Genomic DNA, 14641 nt, shown 5'->3' on the forward strand with positions numbered 1-14641 from the left:
TAGCACTAGAGACTGGCCAATATGTAACATCACATTTGGTCTTAACCACTTAAACCCCAGCATCCGTATTGTGGGGAAAGCTTTCGCAGAAAATAGCTGATTTACAAGCTCACAATGTGTTGCGGTGCGACGCATTGTGAGCTTGTAAAGTAAGTAAAAGTACTGAAAATTTGACATACTCAAGTATAGTAGAAATACCTCAAATTTGTACTTATGTACAGTACTTGAGTAAATGTACTTAGTTACTTTCCACCCCTGCAAACATATAGATGCCTTAACAGACGACGTCACACTGATAAGCACCAGCATGCGTGCGCAGGCCGGCAGCACAAGAACCCCACCTCATAAGATGCAATGGAAAAGTTCTAACTGCACTCACGTGTAAAAAAAAAAAAAAAAAAAGCCCAGTCACCCATGCGCCCAGTCCCAATGTTTGTAAACAAATAATTGGTCTATAGGGTTTAAGTGGTTAATCACTAGTAGCAGAAGACCTGTGTGACATTATATTTGAGAGTCCTGGGCCACAGATGCAATGCCGGCTTTTGTAAATGTACTGTTTAGATTCTTTGCCATAATAAGACTGTTTCAATAATAATAATAATAATAATAATAATAATCCTGAACACTGAACAGGGATTTGATTAATCTTTAAGGTGTCTGTGCTGTGCAATCTTTTTCTTTTCTTTTCTTTCTTTGCAAGACAACAGTAGGCCTACAGCCAGGATAGCACTGTTCAGAATATCTTTATACATTCAGATACAGTACCACACTACATGTTTATTGATAAAACATTGATTGTACACATGTGCACATTGATGAGCAATTACAAACATTCTGCAACCATTAAAATGCTGCCTGTATCTGATATTTATATTTGTTAACCCATTTAAACCTGAGGACGCATCTGTATCACCTTATAGCTTTTAACCATTTTTTATGACAGTTTTTCAGAAAACTTTTTCAGAAAAAGACTCAAGTCTCAATGGGTTAAACTAAAGGGATATATTTCACTTTCAAATAAAATATACACAAAATAAATGAAAAAGTTATGGAAAAATCTTTTTTTTAATATTTTATTTGAAAGTGAAATATCCCTTTAACAAAGTCAGCCCTGGCCCTCTGGTCAAAAAAGTGTCCCTCCCCTGATGAAGGCGATAAGAAGAAGAAATGTTTTTATTTGTGAACCGCCAATATCTTCTTAAGATACAGCACCTTATGATTTGATATGCTGCAGCTGCAGTCTAATATAGTAGTAACATTTAAGTTGGCTTTTTGCTGTTAGCTGCTATACTAACATTAGCAGCCTATGCCCACTGCAGACTGGCCATGCTGGGGATCCACTCACACTGCCATTGTGTGCCATCGATGGTTTTCCTATGCTGAGTGAATGCTGGCCTACCACTGTTTCCCACGCATTTGTGGGTCACGGACACGTTTAAACATGTGTCCGAATTCCTACATTTAGTTTTAATTATTCTTATTTCAAAACATTTTCAAAAAGCATTCCCCCCAAAACATATTTCATAAATTAAAAACAAATTCAATGATTTATTTTTTTCAGTATTTGACTAATTTCATGAAGAAATAATAATAATAAAAAATACATACATTCGAAAACAAATGTTTAAGAACTAGTGAAAATGTGTGCTGTGTTGTCTGCTTGTAGATCTGCTATTTTCACTAGCTAGGTTCCTTGGCAAACTAATCTCTCTTTGATGTCTTCTTTTTTTAATGTTTTTTTTTGTGGCTTTCGCCTTTATTTTATATTTTTATGGAGGGACAGACAGTAGGCTGACAGGAAATGGGGAGAGAGATGGGGGGAAGACATGCAGTAAGGGCCGTCGGGATCGAGAGTCGAGCCCGCGGCACACTGCCAGACTGGATTACCAGCCGAGGTGCCTGGACCACTGAGCCATGGCCCAGGCCTCTCTTTCGTGTCTTAAGCTAAAAAGTTAAACCACTGCTGGATACCCACATACAGGACCCAAGAGAGAAGTACCACACCACATGTTATCACTGCTGCTGCTGTATCATAGAATCTTGTTATTAAAGGAGCATTCCAACCTTTTTAACATGTGGGTCTTTTGTCGCTGTTAATTCTTCATTCCTCAGAAGAGTGTTTTTCCCCCATATGCTGAGATATATCAGCCTATTTAAGGGACCAAGAAGTCACAAAGTGGCTTTGGTCACTTATTAAGGGACCAAGAAGTCACAAAGTGACTTTGGTCACTTATTAAGGGACCAAGAAGTCACAAAGTGGCTTTGGTCACTTATTAAGGGACCAAGAAGTCACGTAGTGACTTTGGTCACTTATTGTTGTTGTGTTTATTAAGGGACCAAGAAGTCACGAAGTGACTTTGGTCACTTTATTGTTTTTGTGTTTTTTGAATTTTTTGAAAATTAAATCTTTGAACAGGCTTAACTCATGCCTCATTTGGCCAAAGGTCATGGCACTCGTTTCCACATGTTCCTTGACTCATGGGGAACACATCTGTCACTTTGACAAGTAAGCTCCGCCCTCAGATTTTCTGCCATTTTGAGCAGAAAATGCTTATACCTGATTTTCTGCCTGGTTTTTTAAGCAATTTGCGTGAAACGTTCTACATGCAATGTATGGACCATTATCCAAAATCCCAGTTGAAGAGAAGTTTGTATGTGAGAAAAATTACAGCAAAACAAAACCAGGACACACACTATTATCAAAAACACTGATTTTCCTGTTTACAATGTAGTGACTGATGTCTCTGTGTAGCTCAGTCAGTAGAGCTCTTGCGTATTGTCTTCTTTCTTGGTCCCGCCTTATCGCTGCTTGCAGCTATATTTAAGGGACCAAGAAGTCACAAAGTGACTTTGGTCACTGTTTTTGTGTTTATTTTTCTTCTCCTTCTTCCGCCAAAAATAGCTGTTCTGGCTGAACCGTGCAGTCGGTTTTCACAAAACTTGTCAACATGGTAGAGGGCCATGCCAAATGGTGACTATGCGAAGCCCATGACGATTGGCCAAATGGTGCTATAGCACTCGATTGAAAATGCAAACTTTGAACGTGCATATCTCATGAACCGTTTGACCATTGGCAATGACACTTTGATAAACATATGTGTCTCCTCATGCCGAACAACTTTTGTGTTCTGACTTTTGACCTCTGACGTTTAGATCACCCGCCATTTTGAATGATATGAAAAAAAGTTAAAATGTATCTCCTCCCAGGATCTTTGATCAAAACACTTCTACACGTGAACTTTGGACCTATACGAAGTTTTTATGAGCCAATGAAAATGGCTGTTTTGTGAAAATTCTTCTTTTGTCCCTAATACATACATACAATGTCATATGCTTTTGCAACTGTACAGTATGGTAGAGGGTCATGCCAAATAGCACTCAAAGCTTCTTACTCCAATAGGTCAAAGGGGGGCGCTATGGCAATTTTTTGAAAATGAAACCTTTGAACAGGCATAACTCATGTCTCGTTTGTCCAAAAGTCATGGCACTTGTTTCCACTTGTTCCTTGACTCATGGGGAACACATGTGTCACTTTGATCAATAAGCTCCGCCCTCAGAAGCCCTCAGAAGCCTCCTGGGAATCAGGAGGCTGCAGGTTCAAGTCCTGGCTCTGACATAGTGTCCCAAAATCATGAACAAATAACATACTATAGTATGCTGTCTGAAACTATGATCTATAGTAGGCCAATTTCATGATTTTCAAATCCTCCAAAATCCCAAAAAACGACATACTACCTATATGCCGTGCGAAACCATGAACTATAGTATGTCGTTTTTTCATGATTTTCATCATTTTTTTAAATCCTTCAAAATCATGAAAAACGACATACTATATAGTATGTCTTCTGAAACCATGAACTTTAGTATGTTGTTTGTTCATGATTTTCATCATTTCTTTTAAAAACCTGTGACGAAAAAGTGTGACGAAAAAGTGTAAATGGTAAATGATTTTCGTCTTTTTTTCAAATCCTCAAAAATGTAGATAAATGGCGTGCTATAGTATTCTGTCCGATATGGGCTATAGGTCAGGGGACCTTAGTATAATTGCCTTATTTGAATCTGAATGCAACATATGAAAAACATATTTGTGATTTTTGTTTGTTTAATTTGATTCCAGCAAACAGAAATTTGCTAGTTTTTCCTTTTTTTGTTCAGAATTGAAAAATGGGAAAACGTAACTGAAAAATCACAAAAATGGTGGTGCCTTAGTATAATTCTGTTTGAGTCCAGGAAACAGAAATGTGCTATTGTTTTCCTTTTTTTGTTCAGAATTGAAAAATGGGAAAACGTTAATCGAAAAATCACAAAAATTGTTCAAGGGACCTTAGTATAAGTATGTTTGTTCAATTGAATCCAGCAAACAGAAATTTGCTATTTTTTCCTTTTTTTGTTCAGAATTGAAAAATGTGAAAACGCTAACTGAAAAATCACAACAATGGTGGTGGCTTAGTATAATTCTGTTTGAGTCCAGCAAACAGAAATTTGCTAATTTTTCTTTTTGTTTCCTTATGAATCGAAAAATTATGAAAACACTAATAGAAAAATCACAAAAATGGTCAAGGAACCTTATTAAAATTCAGTTTGAATCCAACAAACAAATTGTGGTTCGTTTTCCTGTTTTTTAAATATTCAGTCTCATTCCCTAAAGTCAGCACTGCTCCATTAGTCCATTTTTTGTTTCTGAATAATACAAACAGAAGTCTGTTCCCTTGGTCACGTGATTACATCACATGGTCTTGGTCTTTCTACAACTTCAAAATAAAATACTATAAGTTAGGCAGGCTGACAGACAGACAGATAGATAGATAGATAGATAGATAGATAGATAGATAGATAGATAGATAGATAGATAGATAGATAGATAGATAGATACGTTTTCGGGCTGAGTGGGGCGAAAATTGTGTGCTAATTAGTAAGACCGATTTCAGGAGAAGAAAACCAATAAAAAAGCAGTGTGAATTGTCTGCACCCAGTGGGACAGTGTGTTAAAATGCTGCCACATGATTGGGAGATGGTGAGTTCAAACCCCACTCAAGTCTTTACTTTCAAGACCGATTTCAGAAGAAGAAAACCAACAAAAAAGCAGTGTGAATTGTCTAGACCCAGTGGCTCAGTGTGTTAGGACGCTGCCACATGATCGGGAGATGGTGAGTTCAAACCCCACCCAAGTTCAAACCCAAAAATAAAGGTCCAGGGTGCAATCCCACCCCAGTTTTGATGATGAAAAACGGCATGCTATAGTATGCCGTCTGAGATGGGCTACAGCCCATGGTCAAAAATGATGTAAATGAGGATTTGAGAAAAAGACGAAAATCACTCCGAGACCATGGGCTATAGTCCATTGTCTCGAGTGATTTCCGTCTTTTTTTCAAATCCTCAAAAATGATGAAAAACGGCATGCTATAATATGCCGTCTGAGATGGGCTACAGCCCATGGTCAAAAATGATGTAAATGAGGTTTTGAGAAAAAGACAAAAATCACTCCGAGACCATGGGCTATATATAGTCCATTGTCTCGAGTGATTTTCGTCTTTTTTTCAAATCCTCAAAAATGATGAAAAACAGCATGCTATAGTATGCCGTCTGAGATGGGCTACAGCCCATGGTCAAAAATGAAAAACGAGGATTTGAAAAAAAGACGAAAATCACGCCGAGACCATGGGCTATAGTCCCCCACTCGTCTTTACTTTCAAGACCAATTTCAGGAGAACTAAACAAAAAAAGCAGTGTGAATTGTGTGGACCCAGTGGCTCAGTGTGTTAGGACGCTGCCACATGATCGGGAGATGGTGAGTTCAAACCCCACTCAAGTCTTTACTTTCAAGACCGATTTCAGAAGAAGAAAACCAACAAAAAAGCAGTGTGAATTGTCTGGACCCAGTGGGTCATTGTGTTAGGACGCTGCCACATGATCGGGAGATGGTGAGTTCAAACCCCACTCAAGTTCAAACCAAAAAATAAAGGTCCAGGGTGCAATCCCACCCCAGTCTTGATGATGAAAAATTGCATGCTATAGTATGCCGTCTGAGATGGGCTACAGCCCATGATGAAAAACGAGGATTTGAAAAAAAGACGAAAACCACTCTGAGACCATGGGCTATAGTCCATTGTCTCGAGTGATTTTCGTCTTATTTTCAAATCCTCAAAAATGATGAAAAACAGCATGCTATAGTATGCCGTCTGAGATGGGCTACAGCCCATGGTAAAAAATGATGTAAATGAGGATTTGAGAAAAAGACGAAAATCACTCCGAGACCATGGGCTATAGTCCATTGTCTCGAGTGATTTCCGTCTTTTTTTCAAATCCTCAAAAATGATGAAAAACGGCATGCTATAGTATGCCGTCTGAGATGGGCTACAGCCCATGGTCAAAAATGAAAAACGAGGATCTGAAAAAAAGACGGAAATCACTCCGAGACCATGGGCTATAGTCCATTGTCTCGAGTGATTTCCGTCTTTTTTTCAAATCCTCAAAAATGATGAAAAACGGCATGCTATAGTATGCCGTCTGAGATGGGCTACAGCCCATGGTCAAAAATGAAAAACGAGGATTTGAAAAAAAGACGAAAATCACGCCGAGACCATGGGCTATAGTCCCCCACTCGTCTTTACTTTCAAGACCAATTTCAGGAGAACTAAACAAAAAAAGCAGTGTGAATTGTCTGGACCCAGTGGCTCAGTGTGTTAGGACGCTGCCACATGATCGGGAGATGGTGAGTTCAAACCCCACTCAAGTCTTTACTTTCAAGACCGATTTCAGAAGAAGAAAACCAACAATAAAGCACTGTTAATTGTCTGGACCCAGTGTCTCAGTGTGTTAGGACGCTGCCACATGATCGGGAGATGGTGAGTTCAAACCCCACTCAAGTTCAAACCAAAAATATAAAGGTCCAGGGTGCAATCCCACCCCAGTCTTGATGATGAAAAATGGCATGCTATAGTATGCCGTCTGAGATGGGCTACAGCCCATGATGAAAAATGAGGATTTGAAAAAAAGACGAAAATCACTCCGAGACCATGGGCTATAGTCCATTGTCTCGAGTGATTTCCGTCTTTTTTTCAAATCCTCAAAAATGATGAAAAACGGCATGCTATAGTATGCCGTCTGAGATGGGCTACAGCCCATGGTCAAAAATGAAAAACGAGGATCTGAAAAAAAGACGAAAATCACTCCGAGACCATGGGCTATAGTCCATTGTCTCGAGTGATTTCCGTCTTTTTTTCAAATCCTCAAAAATGATGAAAAACAACATGCTATAGTATGCCGTCTGAGATGGGCTACAGCCCATGGTCAAAAATGATGTAAATGAGGATTTGAGAAAAAGACAAGAATCACTCCGAGACCATGGGCTATATATAGTCCATTGTCTCGAGTGATTTTCGTCTTTTTTTCAAATCCTCAAAAATGATGAAAAACAGCATGCTATAGTATGCCGTCTGAGATGGGCTACAGCCCATGGTCAAAAATGATGTAAATGAGGATTTGAGAAAAAGACAAAAATCACTCCGAGACCATGGGCTATATATAGTCCATTGTCTCGAGTGATTTTCGTCTTTTTTTTCAAATCCTCAAAAATGATGAAAAACAGCATGCTATAGTATGCCGTCTGAGATGGGCTACAGCCCATGGTCAAAAATGATGAAAAACAAGGATTTGAGAAAAGAAGAAAATCACTCCGAGACCATGGGCTATAGTCCATTGTCTCGAGTGATTTCCGTCTTTTTTTCAAATCCTCAAAAATGATAAAAAACGGCATGCTATAGTATGCCGTCTGAGATGGGCTACAGCCCATGGTCAAAAATGATGTAAATGAGGATTTGAGAAAAAGACAAAAATCACTCCGAGAACATGGGCTATATATAGTCCATTGTCTCGAGTGATTTTCGTCTTTTTTTCAAATCCTCAAAAATGATGAAAAACAGCATGCTATAGTATGCCGTCTGAGATGGGCTACAGCCCATGGTCAAAAATGATGAAAAACAAGGATTTGAGAAAAGAAGAAAATCACTCCGAGACCATGGGCTATAGTCCATTGTCTCAAGTGATTTCCGTCTTTTTTTCAAATCCTCAAAAATGATGAAAAACGGCATGCTATAGTATGCCGTCTGAGATGGGCTACAGCCCATGGTCAAAAATGAAAAACGAGGATTTGAAAAAAAGTCGAAAATCACGCCGAGACCATGGGCTATAGTCCCCCACTCGTCTTTACTTTCAAGACCAATTTCAGAAGAACTAAACAAAAAAAGCAGTGTGAATTGTCTGGACCCAGTGGCTCAGTGTGTTAGAACGCTGCCACATGATCGGGAGATGGTGAGTTCAAACCCCACTCAAGTCTTTACTTTCAAGACCGATTTCAGAAGAAGAAAACCAACAAAAAAGCAGTGTGAATGGTCTGGACCCAATGGGTCATTGTGTTAGGACACTGCAACATGATCGGGAGATGGTGAGTTCAAACCCCACTCAAGTTCAAACCAAAAAATAAAGGTCCAGGGTGCAATCCCACCCCAGTCTTGATGATGAAAAATGGCATGCTATAGTATGCCGTCTGAGATGGGCTACAGCCCATGGTCAAAAATGATGTAAATGAGGATTTGAGAAAAAGACGAAAATCACTCCGAGACCATGGGCTATAGTCCATTGTCTCGAGTGATTTCCGTCTTTTTTTCAAATCCTCAAAAATGATGAAAAACGGCATGCTATAATATGCCGTCTGAGATGGGCTACAGCCCATGGTCAAAAATGATGTAAATGAGGTTTTGAGAAAAAGACAAAAATCACTCCGAGACCATGGGCTATATATAGTCCATTGTCTCGAGTGATTTTCGTCTTTTTTTCAAATCCTCAAAAATGATGAAAAACAGCATGCTATAGTATGCCGTCTGAGATGGGCTACAGCCCATGGTCAAAAATGAAAAACGAGGATTTTAAAAAAAGACGAAAATCACGCCGAGACCATGGGCTATAGTCCCCCACTCGTCTTTACTTTCAAGACCAATTTCAGGAGAACTAAACAAAAAAAGCAGTGTGAATTGTGTGGACCCAGTGGCTCAGTGTGTTAGGACGCTGCCACATGATCGGGAGATGGTGAGTTCAAACCCCACTCAAGTCTTTACTTTCAAGACCGATTTCAGAAGAAGAAAACCAACAAAAAAGCAGTGTGAATTGTCTGGACCCAGTGGGTCATTGTGTTAGGACGCTGCCACATGATCGGGAGATGGTGAGTTCAAACCCCACTCAAGTTCAAACCAAAAAATAAAGGTCCAGGGTGCAATCCCACCCCAGTCTTGATGATGAAAAATGGCATGCTATAGTATGCCGTCTGAGATGGGCTACAGCCCATGATGAAAAACGAGGATTTGAAAAAAAGACGAAAACCACTCTGAGACCATGGGCTATAGTCCATTGTCTCGAGTGATTTTCGTCTTATTTTCAAATCCTCAAAAATGATGAAAAACAGCATGCTATAGTATGCCGTCTGAGATGGGCTACAGCCCATGGTAAAAAATGATGTAAATGAGGATTTGAGAAAAAGACGAAAATCACTCCGAGACCATGGGCTATAGTCCATTGTCTCGAGTGATTTCCGTCTTTTTTTCAAATCCTCAAAAATGATGAAAAACGGCATGCTATAGTATGCCGTCTGAGATGGGCTACAGCCCATGGTCAAAAATGAAAAACGAGGATCTGAAAAAAAGACGGAAATCACTCCGAGACCATGGGCTATAGTCCATTGTCTCGAGTGATTTCCGTCTTTTTTTCAAATCCTCAAAAATGATGAAAAACGGCATGCTATAGTATGCCGTCTGAGATGGGCTACAGCCCATGGTCAAAAATGAAAAACGAGGATTTGAAAAAAAGACGAAAATCACGCCGAGACCATGGGCTATAGTCCCCCACTCGTCTTTACTTTCAAGACCAATTTCAGGAGAACTAAACAAAAAAAGCAGTGTGAATTGTCTGGACCCAGTGGCTCAGTGTGTTAGGACGCTGCCACATGATCGGGAGATGGTGAGTTCAAACCCCACTCAAGTCTTTACTTTCAAGACCGATTTCAGAAGAAGAAAACCAACAATAAAGCAGTGTTAATTGTCTGGACCCAGTGTCTCAGTGTGTTAGGACGCTGCCACATGATCGGGAGATGGTGAGTTCAAACCCCACTCAAGTTCAAACCAAAAATATAAAGGTCCAGGGTGCAATCCCACCCCAGTCTTGATGATGAAAAATGGCATGCTATAGTATGCCGTCTGAGATGGGCTACAGCCCATGATGAAAAACGAGGATTTGAAAAAAAGACGAAAATCACTCCGAGACCATGGGCTATAGTCCATTGTCTCGAGTGATTTCCGTCTTTTTTTCAAATCCTCAAAAATGATGAAAAACGGCATGCTATAGTATGCCGTCTGAGATGGGCTACAGCCCATGGTCAAAAATGAAAAACGAGGATCTGAAAAAAAGACGAAAATCACTCCGAGACCATGGGCTATAGTCCATTGTCTCGAGTGATTTCCGTCTTTTTTTCAAATCCTCAAAAATGATGAAAAACAACATGCTATAGTATGCCGTCTGAGATGGGCTACAGCCCATGGTCAAAAATGATGTAAATGAGGATTTGAGAAAAAGACAAGAATCACTCCGAGACCATGGGCTATATATAGTCCATTGTCTCGAGTGATTTTCGTCTTTTTTTCAAATCCTCAAAAATGATGAAAAACAGCATGCTATAGTATGCCGTCTGAGATGGGCTACAGCCCATGGTCAAAAATGATGTAAATGAGGATTTGAGAAAAAGACAAAAATCACTCCGAGACCATGGGCTATATATAGTCCATTGTCTCGAGTGATTTTCGTCTTTTTTTTCAAATCCTCAAAAATGATGAAAAACAGCATGCTATAGTATGCCGTCTGAGATGGGCTACAGCCCATGGTCAAAAATGATGAAAAACAAGGATTTGAGAAAAGAAGAAAATCACTCCGAGACCATGGGCTATAGTCCATTGTCTCGAGTGATTTCCGTCTTTTTTTCAAATCCTCAAAAATGATAAAAAACGGCATGCTATAGTATGCCGTCTGAGATGGGCTACAGCCCATGGTCAAAAATGATGTAAATGAGGATTTGAGAAAAAGACAAAAATCACTCCGAGAACATGGGCTATATATAGTCCATTGTCTCGAGTGATTTTCGTCTTTTTTTCAAATCCTCAAAAATGATGAAAAACAGCATGCTATAGTATGCCGTCTGAGATGGGCTACAGCCCATGGTCAAAAATGATGAAAAACAAGGATTTGAGAAAAGAAGAAAATCACTCCGAGACCATGGGCTATAGTCCATTGTCTCAAGTGATTTCCGTCTTTTTTTCAAATCCTCAAAAATGATGAAAAACGGCATGCTATAGTATGCCGTCTGAGATGGGCTACAGCCCATGGTCAAAAATGAAAAACGAGGATTTGAAAAAAAGTCGAAAATCACGCCGAGACCATGGGCTATAGTCCCCCACTCGTCTTTACTTTCAAGACCAATTTCAGAAGAACTAAACAAAAAAAGCAGTGTGAATTGTCTGGACCCAGTGGCTCAGTGTGTTAGGACGCTGCCACATGATCGGGAGATGGTGAGTTCAAACCCCACTCAAGTCTTTACTTTCAAGACCGATTTCAGAAGAAGAAAACCAACAAAAAAGCAGTGTGAATTGTCTGGACCCAGTGGGTCATTGTGTTAGGACGCTGCCACATGATCGGGAGATGGTGAGTTCAAACCCCACTCAAGTTCAAACCAAAAAATAAAGGTCCAGGGTGCAATCCCACCCCAGTCTTGATGATGAAAAATGGCATGCTATAGTATGCCGTCTGAGATGGGCTACAGCCCATGATGAAAAACAAGGATTTGAAAAAAAGACGAAAATCACTCCGAGACCATGGGCTATAGTCCATTGTCTCGAGTGATTTTCGTCTTATTTTCAAATCCTCAAAAATGATGAAAAACAGCATGCTATAGTATGCCGTCTGAGATGGGCTACAGCCCATGGTCAAAAATGATGTAAATGAGGATTTGAGAAAAAGACGAAAATCATTTCGAGACCATGGGCTATAGTCCATTGTCTCGAGTGATTTCCGTCTTTTTTTCAAATCCTCAAAAATGATGAAAAACGGCATGCTATAGTATGCCGTCTGAGATGGGCTACAGCCCATGGTCAAAAATGAAAAACGAGGATCTGAAAAAAAGACGAAAATCACTCCGAGACCATGGGCTATAGTCCATTGTCTCGAGTGATTTCCGTCTTTTTTTCAAATCCTCAAAAATGATGAAAAACGGCATGCTATAGTATGCCGTCTGAGATGGGCTACAGCCCATGGTCAAAAATGATGTAAATGAGGATTTGAGAAAAAGACAAAAATCACTCCGAGACCATGGGCTATATATAGTCCATTGTCTCGAGTGATTTTCGTCTTTTTTTCAAATCCTCAAAAATGATGTAAAATAGCATGCTATAGTATGCCGTCTGAGATGGGCTACAGCCCATGGTCAAAAATTATGAAAAACAAGGATTTGAGAAAAGAAGAAAATCACTCCGAGACCATGGGCTATAGTCCATTGTCTCGAGTGATTCCATCTTTTTTTCAAATCCTCAAAAATGACGAAAAACGGCATGCTTTAGTATGCCGTCTGAGATGGGCTACATCCCATGGTCAAAAATGATGTAAATGAGGATTTGAGAAAAAGACGAAAATCACTCCGAGACCATGGGCTATAGTCCATTGTCTCGCGTGATTTCCGTCTTTTTTTCAAATCCTCAAAAATGATGAAAAACGGCATGCTATAGTATGCCGTCTGAGATGGGCTACAGCCCATGGTCAAAAATGAAAAACGAGGATTTGAAAAAAAGACGAAAATCACACCGAGACCATGGGCTATAGTCCATTGTCTCGAGTGATTTCCGTCTTTTTTTCAAATCCTCAAAAATGATGAAAAACAGCATGCTATAGTATGCCGTCTGAGATGGGCTACAGCCCATGGTCAAAAATGATGTAAATGAGGATTTGAGAAAAAGACAAAAATCACTCCGAGACCATGGGCTATATATAGTCCATTGTCTCGAGTGATTTTCGTCTTTTTTTCAAATCCTCAAAAATGATGAAAAACAGCATGCTATAGTATGCCGTCTGAGATGGGCTACAGCCCATGGTCAAAAATGATGAAAAACAAGGATTTGAGAAAAGAAGAGAATCACTCCGAGACCATGGGCTATAGTCCATTGTCTCGAGTGATTTCCGTCTTTTTTTCAAATCCTCAAAAATGATAAAAAACGGCATGCTATAGTATGCCGTCTGAGATGGGCTACAGCCCATGGTCAAAAATTATGAAAAACAAGGATTTGAGAAAAGAAGAAAATCACACCGAGACCATGGGCTATAGTCCATTGTCTCGAGTGATTTCCATCTTTTTTTCAAATCCTCAAAAATGACGAAAAACGGCATGCTTTAGTATGCCGTCTGAGATGGGCTACATCCCATGGTCAAAAATGATGTAAATGAGGATTTGAGAAAAAGACGAAAATCACTCCGAGACCATGGGCTATAGTCCATTGTCTCGCGTGATTTCCGTCTTTTTTTCAAATCCTCAAAAATGATGAAAAACGGCATGCTATAGTATGCCGTCTGAGATGGGCTACAGCCCATGGTCAAAAATGAAAAACGAGGATTTGAAAAAAAGACGAAAATCACACCGAGACCATGGGCTATAGTCCATTGTCTCGAGTGATTTCCGTCTTTTTTTTCAAATCCTCAAAAATGATGAAAAACAGCATGCTATAGTATGCCGTCTGAGATGGGCTACAGCCCATGGTCAAAAATGAAAAACGAGGATCTGAAAAAAAGACGAAAATCACTCCGAGACCATGGGCTATAGTCCATTGTCTCGAGTGATTTCCGTCTTTTTTTCAAATCCTCAAAAATGATGAAAAACGGCATGCTATAGTATGCCCTCTGAGATGGGCTACAGCCCATGGTCAAAAATGAAAAACGAGGATTTGAAAAAAAGACGAAAATCACAGCGAGACCATGGGCTATAGTCCATTGTCTCGAGTGATTTCCGTCTTTTTTTTAAATCCTCAAAAATGATGAAAAACAGCATGCTATAGTATGCCGTCTGAGATGGGCTACAGCCCATGGTCAAAAATGATGTAAATGAGGATTTGAGAAAAAGACAAAAATCACTCCGAGACCATGGGCTATATATAGTCCATTGTCTCGAGTGATTTTCGTCTTTTTTTCAAATCCTCAAAAATGATGAAAAACAGCATGCTATAGTATGCCGTCTGAGATGGGCTACAGCCCATGGTCAAAAATGATGAAAAACAAGGATTTGAGAAAAGAAGAAAATCACTCCGAGACCATGGGCTATAGTCCATTGTCTCGAGTGATTTCCGTCTTTTTTTCAAATCCTCAAAAATGATAAAAAACGGCATGCTATAGTATGCCGTCTGAGATGGGCTACAGCCCATGGTCAAAAATTATGAAAAACAAGGATTTGAGAAAAGAAGAAAATCACTCCGAGACCATGGGCTATAGTCCATTGTCTCGAGTGATTTCCATCTTTTTTTCAAATCCTCAAAAATGACGAAAAACGGCATGCTTTAGTATGCCGTCT

This window comes from Electrona antarctica, assembly GCF_951216825.1.
Source record: "Electrona antarctica genome assembly, chromosome: 15".
Taxonomy (NCBI): Eukaryota; Metazoa; Chordata; class Actinopteri; order Myctophiformes; family Myctophidae; genus Electrona; species Electrona antarctica.